Source organism: Heloderma suspectum, chromosome 4 (assembly GCF_057233095.1).
Source record: "Heloderma suspectum isolate Gila_16-S chromosome 4, 16-S_ref, whole genome shotgun sequence".
Classification (NCBI taxonomy): Eukaryota; Metazoa; Chordata; class Lepidosauria; order Squamata; family Helodermatidae; genus Heloderma; species Heloderma suspectum.
Window position 1 is genome coordinate 11,996,896 of NC_139461.1, and position 25,212 is coordinate 12,022,107.

Genomic DNA, 25,212 nt, shown 5'->3' on the forward strand with positions numbered 1-25,212 from the left:
GTTTGAGAAGGTCCCATTGATAAGCACTGTTTGGGTCCGATTCTGGAGCCCAGTGTGGATCCACCTGAGGGCTGTTATCTAGCCCACACTGAGCTAGCTGGCTCATCAGGATATCGCGGGGCTCTTTGTCGAAGGGCCCACGGGCACTCCCTGGGCCCCCCACGCCTCCTGCCCCCGGTGCCCCGGGACCCCGCAGCCAGCGGCCCGGCCCGGCCCGGCCCACGGCGCCTCCGTCCTCGGGACGCTGCAGCCCCCGACCCCCGACGACGTCTCGGCGGGAAGACGTCGGCTCAGCGGCAGGTTCCCCCACCTTCGCCTCGGCGCGGCCAATCAGCGCGCGCCTCCGCACGGGGGGCGCCCTGCCCTGCCCCTCATTGGCCGAGGCCGCCGCCCGCCCGGGGCCCCGCCCCTCGCTTTGCATATTCATGAGGCGGGCGGGGCGGAAGCGGAAGCGTTGCGCGGAGACGGTTTCCGAGGAGCCGAGGGGTATAAAGCGCCCGCCTGCCGCTCGTCGCCCGGTCGGGAGCCCGTTGGTCGCCGCCTCAGCCTCTCGCCCTGCCCTCGTCGCAGCGCCGGCCAGCCGCCCGCCCGGGACCCTCCCTGCCTGTCCCGAGCGGAGTCAGCGCCGCCCGCCCCTGCCAGGGGAGCAGCCGGGCCCCGGCGGAGCAGCGCGGTCCGAGAGGAGCAGGTACGCCGGCGGGCGGGCGGGAGAGGGGCGCTCTCGGGGGCAGTACCGCGGGCCAGCGGAGGCGGCCCGTCCACACGACCCTTGCGCCCGCGTCTCCGACGCGCGTCTCCCCGCACGTCGGAACGGCCTGTGCCTGGCTCGGTGGGTTGGGGCCCACCAGTCGGGTCCTGCGTTGGCCTCGCTCGGCCTTCCCCGACACTGGCTGCGGGGTGCTGGGAGCTGTAGTGCGATGTCTCTGGAGGGCGCTGCTGTGGGGAAAGCGGGCTAGCTGAAGTCCTGCTTGCTTCCATGGGTCTTCCCTAAGTGGGGCTAACATTGGACGCGGCCCTACTTGACTTGGGTTCCTGCCCTGAGCAGCGGGTTGGACTCGATGGTCTCGCAGGCCCCTTCCAGCCCTGCTGTTCTGTGATAGCCCGGCGGCCCTCGGGAAACTTGTGGGCCGGGCATGTGCAGGCGTGCACAGTCACCCCCTCAGCTGGCTGTACTTCTGAGAGCAGGTTAGCAGAGGTATAGACTGCCCCCGAACCTGGGAGCTCCACTTGGTTGTCATGGTGCATAGAGGTCCCTTCTCTGGAGGATTTCGTTGGGCTCCCCCGGCCCCCCCCCCCCGCGCGTATCTTTTATTCAGAGGCATCTTGAATCTGAACGAGCGAGGTCCTACTGAACTGTCTTGGTAATGATGGCAGGGTCTTTCAAGATGTTCTGTTAAAAGCACGGGGGGGGGGGGGCCGTTGGCCTGCCTATTTGACAGTCCGAGCTTTTTCTTGCGAACTCAGTCTCTCTAATGAAGTCTCAACCTGAATTTCTGTCAATTGCTGTTGATAGGCCTTTCTTTCATGACCCTACCTTGGTCTCCCCCAACCTGGTGCTCTTTGGAGGTGTTGGACTCCAACTCCCATCCCATTACAGCTCCTGTAGTCATGCTGCCTAGGGGCTGATGGGAGTTGTGGTCCAACACCTAGAGGCTGCTCTACCCAGTACTTCTAAAAAGCTGCCTAAACTCATTTAAGAACGTAGCAGTTGCATTGCTAGATCAGACCAAAGGTTTATCTAGCCCAGCATTTTGTTTCTGACAGTGGCCCTGCTTCTAGGAAACAAGTGGGGCATGAAAGCAACACCTTCCTTTCCCTGGTGGTGGTGATCCACAGACATCAGGTATTCAGAAATAAGCTGCCCCGTAATGGGGAAGTTGCACTGAGTTATCATCCGTCATAGCAGTTGAGCTATCCTTCCTATGCCTTTTTCATGCATCACACTGTTAATTCATGACCGTTTTATTGCTAGAATGGTTAAAGAGCATTAGCAGGGTGGATCTGTGTTTTAGAATAGGAGAGTCTCTTTCCTAGGTATTTGTGATGGAGGCAACCTTTCCGTGCCCCTAGTACCTTGTTTTGAGAGGTATACTTTATATGTGGATGTTCCATTGTTAATTTGGCAAGGTGGGGGTGGCATCTGTCAACATGGCTCTCAGCCCTATTAGCCTGTATGAATCTGTCTCGAATCCCTTTTTTTAAAGCCATCTAATCTAGTGGCTGCCTGCTGGGTGGTTAAACTAAAATCCACCTAACCAGTGGGTGCTGGTTTTCGGGGGCCAAGCTCACCTCAGCATAGTGAGGGTGGGATTTTTAGAGCAGAACTACTTGTACAGTGAGGGAAAGGAAAGGGAGTGATGGGGAAAGGTTCTGGGGAGGAGCCAAGGAGGAAGTGTGTTACTTTGGATGTTTGCCTTGAAGGAGGATTTTGTAATGAGAGGAGGGTGTACACTGATATGGAAAGGTGTGTGTTTTGGGGAGATCGTGCAGTTCTGATGGGGCACTTGCGGGAGGAGCACTAGTTCTGTGACCTGGGAATGTTCATAGGGAGGCTGGGTGTGGAAGGGTCTTGTGAATGAAACATCTTGCTGTGGCGGGGAGGGAAGAGAGAGGCAGGAGGGGAGACCAGGAATACCTGATTTGGAGTAGGGATTGATGGATGATTTCATGGCTGGGTGTGTGTGTATACATACTCCAGTGCAGAGGTGTGTGTGTTGAGCTGTTGGGGTGAAGAGTGCTCATGTAGGTGTGGATGCAAAGGCTGTAGTATGGATGTGTGTCCGAGTGTGGAAGACATGTTCCTAGGGCAGGGGCCCGTTTGTGTGGGAAGAGGCTTGAGTGCAAGTAAGGATGGGTCTTGGACTTGGCAGAGGGCATTGCAAGATGTGTTTCCTTGGAAGTTTGGCTTGATGGGAGCTTTCATGGCAGTTGAGGAAGGACTCTGAAGTTAGAGAACGTGTACTTTGGGGAGCAGTAGAAGAATTAAAGACACAAGTGTAGTGGTGCTGAGGCAATTAGGTTTGCAAGAACGGAGAGGCACTGGGGGTGTCAGGACGGGGACCATTCAGGTGTGGAAAGGCTTTGAAGGAGGAGAAAGTTAAAGAGGGTAGGAGAAGCGGTCCAGTGAGGTTGATGGCTGTCTGTACTGGTCAATTTGGGTTTGTAAGAAGGGAGTATCCTTGGGACTAGACCTGAGGGGACTCAGTTGCAAAAGGAATTCTTGCAGGGAGGATGGAAGAGGGTAGTGAAGCTGGCTGGGCAAGAGTGGGACTTAAGGAGAGTTTCATTGTGGCTGGGTGGGCATGGCGGAAGAGGCATATTGGATGTTCTGTGTACTTGTCAAGTTTGGGATGCATTTTAGAGCAGGGGTCTCAGAGCAGGAGGAATCAGGCATGGAGGATAAGGGAGGAGGTAGCTAGGGATGATGGGTGAACACTAGGTGCAGACAGGGGCTGCCGAAATGAGTTTATGCAAAGGGCTGTTAGAGGTGACTGAAAAATGTAAAGGGGATGTGAGGGCACAGGTATACAATGGAATAGAAAATGCAAGAGGAATCCCAGAAAATTCGGTTTGAAAGGAGGAGAGGTTTAGGAGTGTCAAATGAGCAAGGGGAGCAGCGGAAAAGGGGATCAAGGGCAGATGGGGGGTTGTTTGAGAATAGGGCTCTGGGGCAAGGGAGAGGAATTGGGTGTGGGAGGAAGTGCAGAAGGGGAGCCTGTAGAAAGAGAAGAGCAAGGGCAGGTTGGCTGGAATAATTCTTGAAGTGCAGATGTCTGAAAGGTTTTGCAGGGTGGAAGAGGGGAGTCCTTGGAAGGCAAGAAGGTGAAGAAAATCTCCAGTGGGTTAAGTGAGAGGCAGTTGCTGGAGCATAAAGGTTGTTAGATGTCAGGTGTATTGGTTGTTGGGAGGAAAGGATCAGGTGTGGAAGGAGTAAAAGGCTGCCTGGCAGGAGAAGAGACTTCTTAGTGGGGAGGGAGTTGCATCATGTCTGGAAGAAAAGAGCCCCTGGGGGTGATCTGAATGAGGGTCTTCAGATAATGGGACAAGGCTCGGATAGGGAAGGAGCTGTAAGAGGACTTGCGGAGAGAAGAGGTTCTGCTCTCTGGGAGATCTGGTCAAAGTGGGATGATGGGGCCTTCAGTGTGGGGGCATCTCTGGGATTGAAACGGGGGAGCAAAAGGATGAGATGTGGGACATGAGGAAGGGGGGATAGACTATGTGGAAGGCTAAGGGCAAGCAGAAGAGTGCTCTGCTTTCTGGAGCTATTACCAGAGGGGTAGCCATCTTAGTCTGTGGCAGCAAAACCAGCAAAGAGTCTTGTGGCACCTTAAAGACTCACACATTTCTTTGAGCATAAGCTTTTGTGAACACTGTCCACTTCATCATATGCATCTGAAGTGGAGAGCATACACAAAGGCTTATGTCAAAATTAATTTGTTCGTCTTTAAGGTGCTGCAAGACTTGGGTTTTTTTTCTGAAGCTAGTTATCCTGTGCTAGAAAAGCAAGGGACTGGGGGGCAAACAAATGATCCTGGAAGAGAAATGAAAGAGGAGTGTTGCTCTTTGCAATGCTTGAGTAGGCAATTATCAGAACACAGTTAACTGGGGGCGGGCAGGCAGGCAGCGGGAGGGGAGAGGAACGGAAGAGAAAATCACAGGATACATTGTGCAGTTATTGGTGACAAAAGGGAAGTGTCAGAGGCAAAGGGATTGGGAGGGTGCAGAAAGGCAGAAAAGCGAACAGTAGAGGAGGAGGTGTGGTAGGTGGGGAGCTGATAATGTGTTGTGTCCTGTAGAATAGGAGTGGGCAGAATGTAGCTTAGGATCTGCTGATGTGTAACTGGGTGATTTGCAGTAGATCACCAATGGTTTCTAATTCCAATTTAACGATAGCAACAACCTGGTTTTGTTAACTTAAATTAGGCGGCTGAAATGCAGAATACCAGGAGTAGGCTTTTGTGTGAAAGGGTTGTGATCTCAGTCCAGTTCTAGTACTGAAAAGGTATTCCTACACTCAGAATGTACTCAAGACACCCAGTTCATTAATTCTACGAGTCATACTGTAGATTATGTTCATTATTCTGAGTGCAGCTCCCCCTCTACTTTTTATTTATTCCAAAGTATGTATGTACAGTCCAATCTGTATTGGGATCACAATGCATGAGGAGGGGGGTTTAACCCATGGTGTGTTGCTGAGTTGACTGCTGGTTTGTTTAGCCCCTAAACAACCCACCTGCCTGGGTTTGCATGTCATGCTTAGCAACCTGCCAAGGGGCCAGTTGTGGGTTGCTGAGTAACAGTAGAAGTGGTGGGTGTGCTGCAGGCAGCACATCTGCTCTCTTCAGCTCATCCCCAACAGCCCATGGGTCATTTAACCCATGAGCTGCCTTGTTGTGCAAATCAGGTCATTACCTTCCCCTCTCCAGCCACTTGCCTAATACCCCTCTTCCAGGCTCCAGCATGGCAGTGAAAAGAAGAAAAAGGCTGAGGGGAAGGGAGATTTAGGGATGAAAAACATGCATACGTGTTTGGTATTGGAGGATCCTGGTGGGATGACTTAAGCTGAACTTTATTTAGAAGCTGACACACAAACATCTTCACAGGTGAAGAGGAGCAGGTGTTTGCTTTGGATATCTGCAATAAAACTGGCAAACAGTCTTGTTTTGTCACACTGCATGTAATGCAAATAGTCACCAATTTGTGGTGATCAGGCAAAATCTTCAGTTTGCATATTTGTGGTCTGGCTGCAGCAGGGTGAAATCCTCTGTCCCCTGTGTATAAATATGCAAGAATAGAAAGTATACACTTGTGCTACAGATCCAAGCACAGTTTACTGCTGATCTGCATATTCAAGTGTATATTGTGCTACATTTGGGTAGCTCTTGAATGCAGCCATATATTTTGGGTTGCTGAAAACAAGCATTGTCTGGCTTGGATCTGGCCTGAACCCTAAAAATTTGAAAACTAAAATTCCTTTGGGCAGAGATACCTTGAATATCGTTTGCATCCTTCTACCAAAACCACATGGTATATTTAGAGTTATTTAAACAGGGTTGAAGTGCTGTTGTTAAAAGAGTAATTTCTTCTTCGTGTTAGGGAAAGAATGCACTGCTGACCTTGAAGCTGCCCTGGAAAAATGCAATTTGTTTTCTTGATAACTATCTCCACAGTCAAATAACTCTTACCTGCATGTTATCCTTCCACCAGATCCCTCCCCTGTTATTTTTGGTGGGTTGGTGTTGACAGTTATTTCAGCTTTGGAGGAACTAAAAGGAGAGACTTCGTGAGGCATGTGGATAGTGAGGCTAAACAGCTAGCTATTAGAGAATGAGGAGTGGAAAGAAGCTAAACAGAATGTTTGGGTCTTGTCTGTCTTCTGTGAGCTGACACCTAAGTTGGGGAGGGGGGGGTGTCCACAAAGGTATGTAAACTGTCAGTTACTCAGAGTTGTAAAGCCTGGTAATATTCTTTTTTTGCCATTCAACATCTCCAAGTGCATCCTGTTAAAACAGCTTGCATTGTGTACTGTTCTGGCATAAGTCTCTGATTATGATCTGTAGTGCATTCCCCTGCCTAGCTTGGGCAGTGTTTCTAACATGAATTGAAAATTAGCTGGATCTGCTGCCGATTGCTGCTGGTGCAAGTGGGTGGATATTGGCTTGGCTTTGCAACAGAAGCTCAAAACAGTCTGATAACAGGGAGGTGGAGGATCTGTAAGCTGTCATACTAGCTCCGTAGCATTTGCATTGTGTTTTTATATCTGTGCTCTGCCCAGTACATAGTATTCTGCCTATAATTGCTTTGCAAGGTATGGTAGTCTTGATGGAACAATTGTAGTATTGTGAGCCTTCAGTCTAAGACTATTAGTTGGTCATCCTAGCAATAAGGTGGCACAGTTGGGGGACTGTGCCTTTAAATGGATTTCATATTTGTCATGAACACTTTAGAACCAATCTTCCTTAACCACAGGCTTGGAGCTTTACAGGGAAAATTTGTGCTGCTTATGGTCTCTGAGCAATCTTGTACTTCACAACAAAGAGTGAAGTATCTTGAGCTTCATTTATGTTTTTGAAAGCGGTTATCCAGGGCTGCTTTTACTGGGGAGACTGCCAAAAAGATGACAAATGCTGATGCTGAAATGCGAGCACTTACAAAGGTAGTGGCAGCAGCTGTTGTCTTGGAAAGAAACATCATAGTCTGTATTTTAGAAGTGCAGTTTTAATCTAGTAGCCATAAGACATTTTTTTCTTGCAGTCTTTAAAGGGAGTTTTCTTCGGAGAGGGTCAGGTAGTCTCAAAAAAGCTGATATATCAGGCAGGTATTCAATGAATGCAGATACTGGACCATTGCAGCTGCATTGGGCCTGGTCTAACACATGTAGGAGACAGTTTTCTGAAGTGGCAGAATAAATCGTACAATTTGAGATTTCAGGTTGGGAAGGGAACCACTTTTGAATGCTTTCTCACATTATAACGTTTTTGTAAACAAAGAGCAATCAGGGAGAGTGTTTCTAGCCCTGTCCACTCCTTTATGCTAGTTTTATACATAGGGTCTCCTATGTAGAGTAATACTTTAAAATATGATTTACAAACATACATGAAGTGAAACAGTCTGCCCTACCACCTGGGGTCCTTTCACTGGGGACGTCACAAGAGATTGAATCTGAGACTTTATCCGTATGCATGCAAAGCTTGTGTTCTACCAGTAAGCTATGGCCACGCCCCAAATATTTATTACATTTGTATCCTACTATTCCTGGGAGCTCAGTGGCATTACAGCTTACCGGCAGGCCTGTAATGTAGGTTAGGCTGAGAGTTGAAACTGTGTGTGTACAGCCAAATCGCTGCTGCACCTTGCTGGCTATCCCTGCATCAATGAATAAGGAAGAGTGGGGCACACTAATGGAACATAAGTCAGGTCTTGAGCCTGGAAAAAACTGCTCTCTTCGACCTGCAAAAGCTGGATGGGAGGAGACTTGATTGGGGGGTAGTTGACTTAAGTTCTACAAACTCTGTTTGTCACACCATATTGCCCCCAGCTTTATAACTCTGCTCTTGCAAACCGATGGGAAGGTTGCATGATGGTTGTGCAGCTGTTGCTTACACAGTGAAGGAGCCTGAGGTTAGGTGTAGATCTTGCTTGTATAGACTGCTGTTCTATGTGCTTCACAATTCAGGCTACTTACTCATGTGGAAGATGCAGCAGGAATAGATAATCCTGTGTCTCAGTAAGTGTTTTTATTTCGGCTTTGTTCACCAAGTGGAGCTCTCACAATGTCCTCCAATTTGGGTTCATTATGTTTGGGTTTATTTGTATGGCCAAGCTTCAGCAAAATTATCAGGCTTTGCACCTTCTAAATTTTTAGTTGATTTATTACAGAGACTAATTTTATATTATTTGAAAGTGCCCCGATAATTTACTCATAAAACTCCCTGCCATGATGCAAGTTGAGCAACTGTTCCTTGAAAACATGAAGATTCCACTGCATCCCTAAGGCAAGTGACTTGTTTAAAAAAAAAAAAAAAAAAGCTTACCCAGTTAACTATGATTTTGAACAGAAAATGGTGTGGATCTAGAGGGAGGTTGCAGGGTTTTACCCATCCCATGCAAAAGGAGCAAACTGTTTACATTGGATTCTAGAGTTAATATATCAGTACCTTTTTCTGGGGATTTGGCGATCTGATTACCAGCAGATAGTACTTAAAGATCTGTTTATGGAGACAAGCTCTGCTAGGAATTCTAAAGCATTCACTGCAGTTCTTTCACATGTTAAGGTAGTTTGTTGTTTAGCTGGGCACCCTCTCCTGGCCCTCTTGTCATCAAAGACTAGTCTTCCAGAGCGATTGCTCTTGATTTCAGGCACCCCGCATTCCAGCCACTTGGCTGGCTGACAGCCTGAAGTTCACCCCAAGGTCTGGAGCCACTGCCAAGGTCTTGAAAAAGATATTTATACTAGAAGATGTCATTGGCTTGGCAGCTCTCAAACATCAAGCTGCCAAGCTTGATCTTGCACTTCAATTGTCTGCATAACATGGCCTTTTTTGTGCTTTTACTGGCCCCTTGCTTGGCTCTTAAACTCATTCTCAAATGAAAACAGATCTCATGGAGCTAATCTTCGTTAGCCACAAACTCTAGTCAGTGTTCTGCTCTCCACCTTTTAGACAAACTTTCTTTCTGATATGTCATAGTGTAAATAGTCTTCTTCCGTTGCTGGGTGGTGATTACACTGATGTATTTGGTTAGTTTCATTTCGGTGGGCTGATGTTACTCTAATTTAGCAGTTTAGATTGTATATTCATGTTTCCCAGCCAGGATGGGGAAGGGCCAAAGCTCATGAATAGAGCACATGCTTCACATGCAGAAGGTCCCAGATCAATCTAGACAGAGCTAGGAAAGTCTCCCATCTGAAACCCCAGTACTGGCGCACTATAAGACAGCTTCCTTTATTCCTATGATGTGCTCTTTGCATTTGCATTATCTTTTGTTCTCATTCTGCTAACCATTTATTCTCTGCTGTATTGCAGGCTGTTTATGTCTCTTGTTTGCTTCATGTACCCTTCAAAGTAGGCTTTTGCCCATATAAGCTCATGGCACAGAAATCCAGGTTCTTTCTCTAATTTTATTTATTTATTTCATTTCTATACTGCCCAATAGCCAAAGCTCTCTGGGCGGTTCAAGCTCTCTGGGTGGTTCTAAGGTACCACAATGCTAATCTTGTCTGCTATAGACTAACATGGCTGCTCTTCAGTGCCTTTAAGTACAATGAATTAAGTGTTTTTAAAATTGGTTTTAACTTTGGCTGTTCTTAAAGGGCTGGTGATATATATATATATATATATATACACACACACACACACACACACACACACCCCACAGCAACAAGCCCAGGTTTGCTGCAGCCAATCCTTGATGTTGGTTAAGTGTACAATGCAGGTTTTTAAATATCTGTTTATCTCATTCACTCTTGATGTTTTTAGTTGCGTTGTACACTCTGCATTTGGTGTGCAACTAAAAATGTAAGAAGCCCATAAAGCAGAAGTGGGCAACTTCCAGGGCTTGGTGGGGCACATTGCTCCCCTGGAACCCTACTGCGGCTGCACCTCCCCCCTGCTGCTGCCAAAATCCCAGTAATTCTGCAGGGAAACAAAGTGCAGGGGAAGTCCCCATTGCATCAAGAGCCTCATTCTGCAGAGAGATAGAGTGCGTGAGGTTTCTAAGCACTTGCCAGTCACCTGCAACTTTTTCTAGCCCTGTGATAACTTATTAGTAGATGCCCCCCACCTGGTGTAGAAGTTGTGGCCATTTTGGTGCCAAATAGCTCAAGTGGTGCCCAAGGCAGCTACCAGAAAACTGTTTGGCTTGGCAGCCCATGCCCTTGTTCTGGGCCTGAGGTCAGAAAGATCAGTGGACAAAGGGTTAGTGCAAGGTTACATTGATCTATGATGTCTTTTGAAGTTCACAATGGATGAGGACCCCTTGGGAAGCAAAAATGTAGCAAATGTCTAGATTAGAACTCTTCTCCAACATGCTGCTTTGTAGGTACAGGTGATGTTTGGGTCCAAGGCGGGGAATAATTCAAACAGTTGATTTTTTGCTTGTAGTCTGAAGTGGCTCCATATCTAACATGAATCTGCTGATAGTTTGCCTGGCTCTGAGTTGCTCAATGCTGCTTCCATTAACATTGTGATGTCATGGAACTTGAGAATCATGCTGTGATTTCATGCAATACTGGCAACTGAAAACCTTCCCAGTAGACCATGAAGACTTTGGTGGTAGGTTGTCCTGGGACAGGGAGATGGTGGTGGTGGTGGTTCTAGCAAATTTCTCCTCTGCCAGTGAAGTGCCTAAGCATGCTTGCTTGCACTGTAGGGAGACTGGCCGTTGAGGAATGCTTGTTGTAGTAAGAAAGCTCTGCTCCTTTACAACACATCTGCAAGTTTCTGGCCATTGAAACTATTTTCAAGCTGGTGGCGATTTGCCTAATCCAGCCCTGCTTTGACCTAATCACAGCTCCAATGTGTGCCTCATCTTTGGGAACTGTCAGATGTATTTTGGAAGCAGGGCTGATTAGATTGGAGCTGGCCTAATTGCATTCCCCTTGGATCACTTGTCTTCTTCCATATACTTCTTCCCACATTATATGCTACAAGCCTTTGCATATTTGAAATTTCATCCTGTTTTCTTAAGCAAATCAAGTGAAAATCCAGGGAATTAACAAGGTGTTCTATTGGGCCAGGGCCAGGTAAACAAGATGGTTGGGCCCTTACTTGGCAGCCTCATCACTCCTGCGTATGTTCTGGGGACAAAAAGGATATGTAGGCCAGTGCTCGTTCACTGGTATACATTTTTGTGGCATCTTTAACCAAAATCTGATTACTTGGGATGTGGTAGCTCTGGAGCAATTTAGATTTGAGCATGGTCTGTTGGTGTTCAAAGATACGCAGAACTCTGCAGTAAACTATTCAAAGCTTCAGAGAGTGAAGAATGCCAATTTCTTTCTTTCGTTCTTTTGCAAGTGTGGAGTTTAGCTGTACTAATTCTCCAGTTAATTAACTAGCATAGTCTTTAATTATAATGGTGACAGCCTCCCTCCCTAATTATTGGGAAAGTTTTCAAACTAAAGTTCTGTGGACCAAACTAGATTTGACTTTAAATACTGCCTTGCATGTGCAGTTTTTTAAAAATGCAAATAACTTAAGGAGGGTTGCTGATAATTATTAGGGTCTCACCAGATGGGAGGGGTAACTTAACCTTTCCCTGCCTGCTGTGTTTCTGAGAAAAATCTCTGTGTTGAAGGTTATGTTTACAGTGGGGGAGAGTCCTCCATTGGCATCCTGTTTGGCCCACTTAAGGAGAAGCCAGGCTGTATACGATTGTCATAGTAGGCAGAATTTTGGCATTACGGAGGTGTAATACAATGAAAATAAAAATTTTGAAAGCAAGCAAAGACTTATCTGTTCTAGACTTATCTATATGAACTGCTTTGTTGAAGGAAATGTCATTTGCTTTAATTTGTTTAGAATCTAACCTGCTGTCACATTGGCTCCCGCAAATAAACAATCACTCGTACGCTAGATCCTCCTCTGTAAAAATGATCTTACTTTGGAAAACTAGATTGTTGTAGAGAGAGATTTAAACCTAGCCTTTCTCCTTGGTGTGCTAGTCTTCTGATTTTTTTTACATGGGAGAAAATTCAAACCTGCAGTTCCCTACCAATAGCCTTAAATCAGAGGTGTGCAGCTTGTAGGCCAAAACATCGAAAGGGCCACAACTCCCAAGTTGCACACACCTGCCCTGGTGCAGTCAGAAGAGAGCTCTACTACATGTGGATTGCTTTCCGAGTTACGTAGAACCAAAATATTGCAATTTGCCCTAACACAGGTCCCACAGATGTTGGTGAGAAAGCTTGCAAAACAGTGATTATTTGCTTTGCTTTTGTACCTCCTAATGCTAATTAAGATTTTAGGGTCCCTAGTGTGCTTGGTAGCCTTCAAAACATAAGTGATGCAGTCCCTGCCAAGAGGGATTATGCGGTACACTTAAGCAAGTGAACTTGTTCCATAATTTACACAAACTCTAATCTTAGATCATATTCTCTGGTGCCATTCAGAGCTCTCTAGTGGTTAACGCTTCTAGTCAACAAGCATTGACTGCTAAATCCTCAAACATAATCTAGCAGCTCCTGCTACTGGGGAAGCCAGCATTGGCTTTTGGGGGGACCTGTGCAAGCTCTGTTGAAACAGAGGGCATGTGGCAGCCAGCCTCGAGGTACATTTTCTGGATTTAGTTGCAATTTAAATCCTAGGATAGTTATGTCACTGTAGTTGCTTGCTTTGTAATTAGCATGTGATAAGGGCTTACCTGGAGGATTACGAACTTGCACACTATTCTATATTATTAGAGGCCTGCAACCAAAGATTTGGTAGGTTATTATTTCAAATCAAAATGAGCTTCAGTCTTCCTCACACCTGCAGCTACTAGCCATGTGCAACCCTCCGCATTCTCTCTCCCAGTTTGCCTTCCCCACTCAGGCTTCTCCCTCTGGCCTGTTCTTTTTTTCCCCTTCAGCCCCTTGTAATGCTCCCAGGCTATCTTCCCTAGGCTTCCCGATTCCTAGGCCCCTGCCTGCTCTTTTTCTAATCTAGGCACTTCTCCTTGATTCGCCCCTCTATAGGGTCTGGCCAGCTCAGCCAAATGCAAACTGAGCCTCATACAATCTGAGAACTTCCATCAATTACAGGTTATACAAGGCTGTGGCTCTCCCTTGCCTTAGGGTGGGGATCTCCAATCTTTTTGTATTTCCCTGCCATCACCACAGTAGATCTGGGGAATTGCCCTCTCCTGAAGCTTGACGAAAAGTCAGTTTAGGCTTGCAGTGAGCTGTGTGAAAATGAGGGGAGGGTCTCACACTTCTGTGAGCCTGAAAATGCCTCCCCTACTAGGTTGGCTTAAATCTGACCATGTTGAAACAACCCAGTTGTCTTGGATTGGTTCCAAATAATGTTCTGACTTGGCCTTTGGAGAGTTTCCTGGAGAAAAGCCCTGCAAGGGTGGCACATTCAATGAGCATCACTACATGACACTGTCAGACTTCCATTACTGATGCCTAACACAGTAACGTTTTTAGTTAACTACATCTTTAGATTTCATTTCAAAGAGAAGGAACTGAGCTATCTGAAAGGGGAAAACAAGACTGACAAAATAAAACATTGTGCATTCTTAAAGATGCATGAATAAACATTATATTTAAAAACTTCCGAAATGGGGTGTTCCTGTTCTTAAACAAGTGCTAACCAGCCCCAGAGCTTTTTCAAAGTAACCTTGGCTTGCACAATATGTATGTTGGGGTCCACAAATTTGTTTGCTCTGGGGGTTTCCCTCCCTGTCTAGTGAGGAGGAGGAGTGCCTGCTTCCCTCTTTGAATTTAAGAGGTAGGCAAGGGGATCCTTCCTGACCTCTTGTGCTTTGCAGTAGCTCCAAAGCTACTTGCACTTGAGTGCCTCCAAAGCTCAGTGGGAAATCAGACAAAACCATTACCCAAAGACAGCGGAGGGACAAGCTCATGGCAGCTACAAAGTTTGGCTACCCTCGGGTATCCAGGTCAACATTTGTGGACTTCCGATCATACAGATTGAGGGAGGCCTCCATGTATTCTGTCTGTTGCAGTGAATATAAATAAGAAACAGAAGAAAGCATTCAAAGGCACTTCAGTGTGTTATATCAAGTTGCACCCATCTTATAGTAGAGGTAAGAAGCTGAGTCTTTAGCTGGAGTCTCTGCTAACTCGCTTTCCCCTTTAAAGGGGAGCACTACTGTTTTTGTAGCAAAATACGACAGTAGTGTTTTGCTGACACTGCGTATTTTCCCTCTTCAGCTGGCCAGCCTTCTGTTGCAGGCATTGCTGGCACATTAAAAATGCACACACTCTCTTTAAAACAAGTCCATTATCACCCTGAAGTGCCAGGTATCAGGAGGGGAGTTCTTAAAAATCAACATAAGCTTACCAAGCTTGTTCTGTATGTATTGTTCCCCATTCTTCCCCTTGATATTATCTGATCAATCTGCCTGGCACATTTCCAGAAAGCTGTGGATCCATCACTGCCTGCCATGTTCCAGCAGGCCACCCTGGCAGTTAATTTCCTGAAAACTCTGATCTGTTTGCATGTTTTGCAGTGGTATGTTTCTTCCACCCAGCCTACATGCTGTTGCAGAAAATATCTGAAAGTACTACTCCATAGGAAATCGCCATTAAATGGCACAAGAAGATGGAAGAGGGAGGGGGGTGCATGGGTGTGCACATGCATGTAAAATCCAATCCTCCTGCTCACTGCTTGCATTTGCTTTCTGCATCACTTTTTCTGCCCCATGCGTATGGTTCAGGAAAGGCTAGCGACATAGCCTGAGCATCCAGTTCTAAATTCAAAGTTGCCGTTAGCTGCATTGTTCTATGGATGACCATCTCTTTGTCCCACATAGTGCAGCCTTTCCCAACCCCAAGCCCTTGGGATGTGTTGAGCTACAATTTCCATGGGGATGATGGAAGTTGTAGTCCAACACCCCCCAAAGACAGCAGGTTGGGGAAGGGTGCTACAAGCCTTGCATGTCTGCCATTGACACGAGTTCTAGGTAATTCTGGTTAGTACTTGGATGGGAGACTGCCTGGAATCAGGCTTCCTGCATTGAGCAGGGGGCTGGACTCAGTGGTCTTGTAGGCCCCTTCCAACCCTATGATTCTATGACTGGCCTGCCTTGATCCCGTGATCCTCACAGACCTAGGAAAAGTCTGAACTGCATCCAGGGTGATGGGGTTTGAGAACCATGGGGGCATTTCTGCATTTCCTGCTTGCACTTGTTTTCTTTTTTCTTCTCTGATATTGGGAGATGGAAAAACAATTCCATGTGTGCTGAAGGAGCAGGAGTGGCAACCCTTGGCTCTCTTAGAAGAGTAGGGGCTGTAACTGCCCGAGCGCTGCAATGGCTTTCATGGCATTAAGAAGAAAAACCCTGCTCCAGCAACTCCTTCATCCCATGTCTTCCTTCTGGCAATGTAGAGAAATGTCCATTTTTAAAGACCTTGGCCACTTTTCAAGAAGGCTTAAGATACTTTCACCATTTCTTCATGTTTACTAGTAAAGAGGCAGCTGGGCATGTAGTTGATGTTGTCCAGGATAGTCCCAGATGAATGACTCAGCAGTCTGGATTGTTGCTTTTTGCCTGGTTTATGGCAAATAGCTACTTGTGGCTTAACATCCTAGTAATGCAGTGTGTGTTCAAGTGATTGCTACTTAAGCACCAACTTTATAGTGGCTAGATGTGAGAAGTTCAGCGCTCTACTCTGGGAGAAGACATAAATTGGAGGACAAAAAAAAGAATCCAGCTTTCCTGCTCCCTCCTTCATGTCTCTCAGTTAAGAGGAAGATGGGTCCTCGAAGAGAGGAATGATTGGAACTCTGCTCCCCTTCACCACCTATCTCTCTGAATGGAAGAAAGCAGAGGGGAAACAAGATAGTATTGAAGTCTCTGTACTGATTTTCATTCATTCTCTCATATGGGCAGGTCTTAGAACTTGTGATGGACAGATGGACAGTTGGAAAATTAAATGGCAATCATTGGAGAGCTTGCTTACCTCATACTACTACTTATATTGCCAGATTAAACTGGGACAGGCTATATCTTGTTGATGCTTGGTGCACACCAGGAACTCTGGCTTCCATGGATTCTGGGTAGGACCATAGATTAATAGATGGAGGCAGAGCAGAGTGGCCCAGGCCACTGGCCCATGCAGGTGGCGGAGGCAGAAGTCCTATCTCTAAAATGCCTCAAGATTAAAGGCTGTGCAATACTAAGAGTGGTCTCCTCCTGCAGGCTTGCAATGTACAAAGGCATTGGTGGAGGGGAGGAATTCCAAATGTGTGGAAGCAATTCAGGCTGGTGGATTTGATCTATGAAGCCAGTCAGCACAGGCCTGAAAGAAATGTTGGAAACTCAGATGCCATTCTGTGTGTTTTTACTCAGAAGTCCCACTGTGTTCAATGGGGCTTACTCCCAGGTAGGTGTTTATAGGCTTGCAGCCTTTGACAGCTTCTGTCACTATCTCATCTTGTGACCAATAAGAATTAACCAGAGCACATTACGAGCTGTGTGTCATAGTTGGACAGCAAGGGCACATGCCCAGTATTCAGTTACTACTGGGCATCTTCACTATTCCTTTCCTGGAAAGTTCGCCCAAACCTAAGCATTGTCCAAAGACAATGTGAGGCGATTTGGTTAAATGGGGAGCTGAAATGGGAAGTAAATTTTTTAAAACCATTTTCTGTTTTGCTTGTCACCCATCCTTGGCTGTCTGGATACAAGCACTGAGCAGGGGGTTGGACTTATTTATTTATTTATTATTTTATTTATTAAATTTATTAATCGCCCATCTGACTGGTCACGCAGCCACTCTGGGCAATGTACAACACACCATAAAACAATTTAAAACAATAAAAGTTTACCATAAAAAAAATTTTTTTTAAATACCCTAACCCACCCCAAATGCCTGCCTGAACAACCACGTTTTTAATGCACGACGGAAGCTCATTAAAGAGGGGGCATGACGGAGTTCCCTAGGGAGGGAGTTCCACAGAATGGGGGCCACCACAGAGAAGGCCCTCTCCCTCGTCCCCACCAGTCTAGCTGTCCTGGCTGATGGGACAGAGAGAAGGCCATCCGAGGCTGATCTTGTTAAGTGGCCTGTCTGGTGCTGCTGGAGGCGCTCCTTCAGATAGGCTGGGCCGGAACCATATAGGGTTTTAAAGGTCAAAACCAACACCTTGAATTTGGCCCGGAAAACAACTGGTAACCAGTGCAACCCCTTCAGCACTGGAGTGATGTGATCTCGCTGGTGGCTGCCTTTAATCAGGCGAGCTGCTGCGTTCTGTACCAGCTGCAGCTTCTGAACCGTCTTCAAGGGTAACCCCACGTAGAGCGCATTACAGTAGTCTAAACGAGAGGAGACCAGGGCATGTACTACCGATGGGAGCAGATGGTCGGGAAGGAAGGGGCGCAGCCGCCGTATCAGATGGAGTTGATACAGTGCTGTCCAGCTCACAGCTGACACCTGAGCCTCCATGGACAGCTGGGAGTCCAAAATGACCCCCAGGCTGCGGACCTGGTCTTTCAAGGGTAGCCGTACCCCATTCAACACCAGGTCAACATCCCCCAGCCTCCTCTTGTCTCCCACCAAAAGTACCTCAGTCTTGTCAGGGTTGAGCTTCAGCTTATTCCTCCCCATCCAGCCACTCACCGTCTCCAGACATTTGGACAGGGATTCTACGGCCAACCTTGGTGAAGATTTGAATGAGAGGTAGAGCTGCGTGTCATCCGCATATTGATGACACTGCACCCCAAACCTCCTGATGATAGCCCCCAGTGGCTTCACATAGATGTTAAATAGCATGGGGGAGAGGATGGAACCGTGTGGCACCCCACAAGTAAGTGGCCACGGGTCCGAAACCTCCTCTCCCAGTGCTACCCTCTGGTACCTGCCAGAGAGGAAGGACCGGAACCACTGCAATACGGGGTCTCCAATGCCCAACCCCTCCAGGCGGTCCAGGAGGATACCGTGGTCAACGGTATCAAAAGCTGCTGAGAGGTCGAGGAGAACAAGGAAGGAGCATTCACCCCTATCCAGAGCCCTCCTCATATCCTTGATGGCCTTGTAGGCCCCTTCCAACCCTACTTATTCTATGATTCTATTCTATGATTCTATATACTTAAATAGGATCCCATGAATTTTTGGCCCTGGCATCGAAGCTGTTTGTAGGTAGAAACTAGGATTTAAACTGATGGGTCTAATGGCAAGAATATTGCTGAGAGTTTTTTCTGTCTGTAGTCTGGGCTACTTCTCTGTTCTTCTAGTGTGTTAGAATGCAGTCTAGCTTTAGAGCCATCATATTTAATTCAAGGAGCAAAAATACTATACGTTGGGGCTGGTAGCTAGTTATTCAGCAGTAAGGCCCATACAGAAATATGCTGTAAGTCAGAAGGCTGCTTATTATGCATGCATGTAATTGATACAGCTTGCATGTTTTTCTGAAGAGGATGGCTGCCAGACTGCAGTCGATGGGCATGTTTGTACTGTGCTATTTTTAAAAAAAAGATCTATTAGTTCCTGTTTTCCTCTCAGATGCCACACGTATCATACTTTTAATGCTTCTCTGGTATTTTGTATGCCATTTCTATCCAGATGGACAGATAAAACAAAAACATGCATTAACGTAACATGTGATGCCTGTTAACCTACAAACCTCTTCAGGAGGCACTGATGTCAGACTTCTGGATGCTGAGCTGTTGATTTGAACTGGATGTTTCAACACAGTTCTCTCATTCTCACTTCTGTTTGCAAAAGTGAAATATGCATCTTAAGCAAACTTTGCATCCTGACTGACTGGCCACACTGCAAAACTAACATTTATCCTGGAAAATCTCTTGCAAATGCTACACTGTAGTTTAATGTAGAATGTCTTATTAATCCTCCTGAATGAGTCATTGTTCCACTGGTAAAAACTGGGGCATTATTTACATGAACAGATACATTCTGTTCTGAGCTCCTGACCTGTTAATTCGGAAGTTCCTTTTTGTCATCAGATTGTCTTTGACCTGATCTTGTAAATGTGCCCTTTATCCATATGAGGTTTTAAAACTTAAAATTTAAATTGACATTTGTTGGCAGGGCCAGGCAGTGGTTCAAGAATAAATTGGAGCGGGGGGGGGGGAGGTTGATGACCAGCCTAATACTGTAACAGTGGTTCATTTACTGGACATGTGCCAGGGCAATCTACTGCAAGTGAACAAGTGTAGCTAGATGGAGTTGAAACTGGCAGTCTGAACTCTAGAAGATAACACAAGTCAGATTACGAGGACTGCGTTGAAATAATTCTATATTTTCTGCTGAGAACAGCCAGATCCTATGACTTCAATACATTTTGCAGGCTAAGAGAATTTTCTTGAGTTGCGTCATTCCACTAGAATCAAAGGGTGATGTGCTCAAGCCTTCAGCACTGGCAAGAGTTTTCAACACCCCCACTTTTCTAAGACAACTACATGCATGTTGTCAAATTTTATTTCCCCAGCTGTGGCAGGTGGAATTTTTTCAACAGGTCAAAGACTCTCAGAAGGCTGTGTTCTCTGTGTTTACTTTGTACACAGGTTGTGGTTTTAAAAAATTGCAAGAATAGAAACCTAATTATCTCCTTTGATAATGACTACTTTAAAACGGATTTTACCATCTTAGACATGTGAAGGCAGATAATGAACATGGCTTATTTTCCAAATATGCAGTAAAGTTAGACTAATTAAAAATGAAGCTGTTACACTGTCATTTCCCTTTTTTACCCAGATATAACTTGTACATTTGGGCTGCACAGCATACCCATGCAATATTTTCCCATTCAGAAATATTTGGGTTAGTTGGTAGCTTCCATTCTTTAGCGAAACAGACTCTTGCTGCCCAATTATAACGCTGGTGTCAGTATGTTACTTGCGTATGTCAATACTATCAAAATGTTAAAGGGTCTAGAGAGTTTCACTTTTAGGGACGGGCATTTGGCTGGTCAAAAAATACGTGGTCACTTGACAGGTGATGTATTGATCATGTATTTTTAAAGCATTCTTATTATGAGAACAAAGTCACCTGGCTCTAACTTCCACACCATGTAAGCAGTAAACACCATCTACAGTCTTGCGTATTGGTAGTACTGGCAAGAGCAGGCACATGCGCCCGGTGCTCTGTTCAGTGCCACTGCTGAACTGCTCTCTTGGCCTTTGACAGAAGCCACAGCAATCGGTACCCAGCTTTGGAAGCGGTGGACCCTGCTGGGGTCACAGCACTGCCCCAGGGATGTTGTGTGCTGTCACCAGACCTTAGTGAAAGCTGTGATGATGTAGATGATGAACTTCTTTTAAAAAGCCAAAGGATCCCAGGTTGCAGGTGCTTTGAATATAAGGAATGAAGCAGAGCTGAAGTACCAGATACCAGATAGCAGTCTGAAGCTTAAGTTCCCCCCTCAGCTTGCATGTATGCCCCACTAAATGGAAAGTGAATGTGTGCATGGAAGCCAAGATTCTGGCTGTGTTGGATTTTTAAAAGCACTAGATACCCCTGTTCTCTCACCGAAGTGTGTCTGGGCTGGACCACTTCAGATGTGTAGGTAGGGGCTCATATGGTTGAATACTCCATCCCCTCTTCCCCCCCTCCCCGATCATAGAACAGTAACATGTCAGAGAAGACTGGACTGGAACAATTCCCTCAGATATCTAGGTTTCTATGGTCATGGTGATTTCTTTGTATGAAGGAAATCCACTCATGAGTCCCTAGCTGCAGTCAGAAGTGATATAGCCTCAAACTAGCCTTGCCACCTCCATGAGACTTGGCTTTTAAGACTGTCTTGCAAGCATTCCAGTCTTCAGCGATGAATACAATGAATGCCTGACATAGGTCGTTTGGCACTGTGTTGCTACCTTGGCTATACATCACGATCTAAACAAGAGGCCGGTGACCTTAAGCACAACACAGACGGCACATACACAGTTCATTCACTCAAACGTGTCCATGTAGCTCAGGCAATACTGCCACAAGAGGGCTAAAATGGGTGGGGCTCTGGAAAGGCTGCTTGGTGCATGTGATGTCCAGTTCATATGTGAAAACTGGCAAGGAAAGTAGCAAAGCAATTTGTATTTGGATGGAGGGGGGTGCCTGTCAAGCAACTGAATTCACGGATGACAGCATAACCCTGTAGTCTCTCCATATCGTGAAAGGACAGCTGCTTAAAGGGGAACAAGCTCCAGCTTGGACAAGTCACTGGGTGCATGATAATTTTCCATGCAGTTCATTTACATGCTCATTTAGCATGTAGCAATTTGTAGAACTGCCTTTGCGGACACTCCTTGGCTCCTGCTGCTGTTTTTTTGCTCATGTTCCAGTGAACTGGGGCCAGCTTTGAGGTGTTTTGAAATGGTGTGTAAGCAATACCAGCCCTGCTCACATGAGTTCTGCATCTGTTTGCGCTTCTTGCCTGCCAAAAAGGGCCACCTCAAAGCTCCCTCCTTTCTCTCCTGCCAAGCTCCCCTATAGCCAAGGTGTGTGTTCCAGTCTCATGTTATGGCAATAGCTGCAGCGAAAACAAACACAACTTGTTTGTTAGGGCAAAATAAGATACAAGAAAGTTGTTAACGAAAAGGTACTTCAGAAATGTGATCTGGATATGAAAAACTGGATCAAGTAGCACAATAGCACATAAATGTAGACTGTGCTGAATAACCATCAGCCTCCACGCTTCACTCTCAATGCACTAGAGCAGACCTTAAAACTGCAAAGATGTTTTTCCCCACCCTGAAATTATTATTGTAATGTTTGGTTTAAATTTGCAGCGCAGTGGTGAGATTTCTGGTGCAGGATTACTAAGAACATAAGAGCCATGCTGGATCAGACAAAGGGTCCATCTAGTCCAGCATTCTGTTCACACAGTGGCCAACCAGCTGTCGACCAGGGATCCACAAACAGGGCATGAACGCAACAGCACCCTCCCACCCATGGTCCCCAGCAATTGGCAGTGGCAGAGGCTCACTGCCCCTGGTACTGGAGGTAGCACACAGCCATCAGGACTAGTAGCCATTCACAGCCTTTTCCTCCAGGAATTTGTCCAACCCCCTTTTAAAGCCATCCAAACGGGTGGCCATCACGACATCCTTTGGTAGGGAATTCCACAGTTTGACTATGCGCTGTGTGACCAAGTCCTTCCTTTTATCTGTCCTGAATCTCCCCCAATCAGCTTCATGGGATGACCCTGGGTTCTAGTATTTTGAAAGAGGGAGAAAAATGTCTCCTTATCCACATTCTCCATACTATGCATACTTTTGTAGACCTCAATCATGTCTCCCCTTACCCTCCTCAATCATGTCTCCTCCTTTTTCCAAGCTAAACAATCCCAGCTGTTGTAACCTTCTCTCATAGGGGCGATGCCCCAGCCCCTTGATCATTTTAGTTGCCCTTTTCTGCACTTCTTCAAGCTCTACAGTATCCTTTTTTAGTTGTGGTGACCAGAACTGCACACAGTATTCCAGGTGGGCCAGTGTAACTTGGTGGGAGGAAACGAATCACTAGATTGCAAAGCTTGATTGATTCCTGGCCTGTTACACCAATATGAAATATCAGGATACAGAGTCCCACTTGCTCCATCCCATTCTGCTGGAGCTCTGTGCATCATGAAGAACCAAGCTAACAGATCTATCTTTGAGAGGAGCATCTTGTAATCCTCTGCGCAGCATAGATAGCAGGATCAGAGTACTAGAAAGGGCGTTCCCTTGGAGCTTGTATAGTTCGTGATGCTGGCACAGTTCTGTCTAAAACTCTTGTAGCTTTCTGCAGGAAGTGCAAAACCTGCTCAAGAGAACTCAAAAGGCAGGATTTTTGTGATGATCAAGGGTGCCTGCATTTCTGTGCTAGCGTTAGCTTGTTATTAACTAGAGCAGGGGTGTTGAACCTCTTTCAGCCTGAGGGACACATTCCATTTTGGAGAAGCTCTCGGGGGCCACATTCCAGTGATGGGCAGGGCCAAAAGCAAAAGGGCAGGTTTTAAAATACCAAAAATGCCAGCACCTTTAGCTTAAAGCTGATACTGCCAGTAACTTAAGTTTTTAGGAGAGACATTTCAACCTTTTAGAATGGGGAAATATTTGCACAAAAACCAGGAAACCCTACAATTGGTGGTTGGGAGGGGAAAGGGGATGGGGGCAGGAAAGGGGGCATGACCTTCTGGGGGACCTCAGAGCTGGATTTGGTCCCCAAGCCTGAGGTTATGCATCCCTGAACTAGAGAATGCTGTCTTCAGCAAATACTTCTAAAAACAAATTCTGAAATGCATATATCTTTTTGTTTAAAGGAGGAATGTACACAGACCTAAATATGGGGGCAGGGAGGAACCTGTAGAGGAGAGCATCTCTTGATGACAGTCCCCTTGTTACAGAAGACCTTACAGGGTTGGAATGTCCCTGGCAGCATAGGTCAATGTGCAGGCACTAATTTTGGGAATCAGGGTGGGGGGATGGTGTTGACTGTGCTCACATCCTGCTCAGCCAACCCAAGGAGCCACCAAGGGAGATGCCTGATATAGAATGTGGAGATGATATGATGTTGGGATGTGTCTGCAGTCTTAGCAGGCCACTTGTCAGCTTCCAAACATTTTGTCCTAGTGTATACATGACCTCTTCCAAAGAGGAGCTTGGCACGGCAGCAGCACATTGCATATGATTCTGCTTAAGTGAGCCCTCAGTTTTGATTAAATGTTCTTGCTCCCCTTTTGGCAATGGCTTTGATTTCTCTAATTTGATGAATTAGTTTATCCCAGTAAAGCAGTGCTGCTACTGGAGTAAATGAGAGGATGATGGATCAGGCAAGATGTTCTTCCTGACCAGGCTTGCAAAAATAGCCTTTGATTGTAATTTTCTTGAAACGTAGCTTTCCCATGAACACTTACCTTTGTATAATAAAATTGCATCCTCCTCTTTCTCTTCTTGTAATCAAAACCAAGCATCTCCAGACCATTACATATTTATGGGTTAAGTACATTTCAAAAGGAGTTCTCTTCTACTGTGGCTCTAGCCAAGCAGGGGCTAAAGGCAGTGTTCCTCAACCATCAGATACCAGAGGCACTATTTTTTCTGGATTAAAATTGCAGGCACCTTGCATTCAGAAATGAGATATTCCTTAGTAGTCCCTAGAAAAGGGGTGGGCAACCTGGTACCCACCTAACATTTTTGACTGCAGCTCTTATCAGCCTGAGCCAGCATGACCAATTGTCAGGAATTATGGGAGTTGTAGTCCAAAACATCTAGAGGGTACAAGTTTGCCTGCCTAAAAAGGTGAAGGTAAAGGTGTCCCCAGCCAGTCGTGTCCGACTCTAGGGTGCGGTGCTCATCCCCGTTTCTAAGCTGAAGAGCCAGCGCTGTCCGAAGACGCTTCCGTGGTCATGTGGCCGGCATGACTGAACACCGAGGTGCATGGAACGCTGTTACCTTTCCCGCCGAGGCGGTGCCTATTTATCTACTTGCAATTTCTTGCTTTCGAACTGCTAGGTTGGCAGGAGCTGGGACTGAAGATGGGAGCTCACTCCGTCACGCAGCACTCGGGTCTCGAACTGCTGACCTTCCAGTCTGCAGTTCAGCGTCTTAACCACTAAGCCACCGCGGCCCCTTGCCTACCTAGAACAATGCAGTTGGGGATTGGCAAATTAACACTGCCTCTCAGCATCTTGCCCTCCCCCATATGCCCAGCCAGTCAGGACTTGGAGACTGGGCCTTGCTTTCTGCATGGTGGTGATGATGCTGTGGCACAGACTGCCTCAGGGTATCCCAATGAATACCCTTCCTTGTGATGTCATTGCCCATATTTCGACAGAGCACAATTGTCAATGCTGTGTGGTTCCCCCTGCTCTGAGGGGCACAAAGCTGTTGATTTATCCAACATTTTTTCAAGGCATACCTTTGTTCCTCTCCTGTGCTTTAGCATACTGTTTGAGAATCACTGTTGTAGGCTTTTTGTGTTTAGGAGGAAACACTCCAAGAAGCAAACCATTGCAGCCCAGCTGATCTTTAGAAATCTTGATAACGTTGTGCCCTTGTTTTGCAATGCTAGATGAAGACGCCTATAACCTGTCAGTGAAGATAGTATTGGGC

At 46.4% G+C, this 25,212-nt stretch overlaps 1 protein-coding gene across 2 annotated transcripts in view; it reads left to right on the top strand.

Moving 5' to 3' along the window:
• Positions 1 to 445: 445 nt before the first annotated feature.
• The window catches only part of SLC45A4 (solute carrier family 45 member 4), a 121,448-nt gene continuing 96,681 nt past the window's right edge, over positions 446 to 25,212 (top strand). For both annotated transcript variants that reach the window (XM_084848647.1, XM_084848646.1), the window contains exon 1: positions 446 to 688. The gene's annotated coding sequence lies outside the window, so the exon portion shown is untranslated. The remainder of the gene's footprint in view (positions 689 to 25,212) is intronic.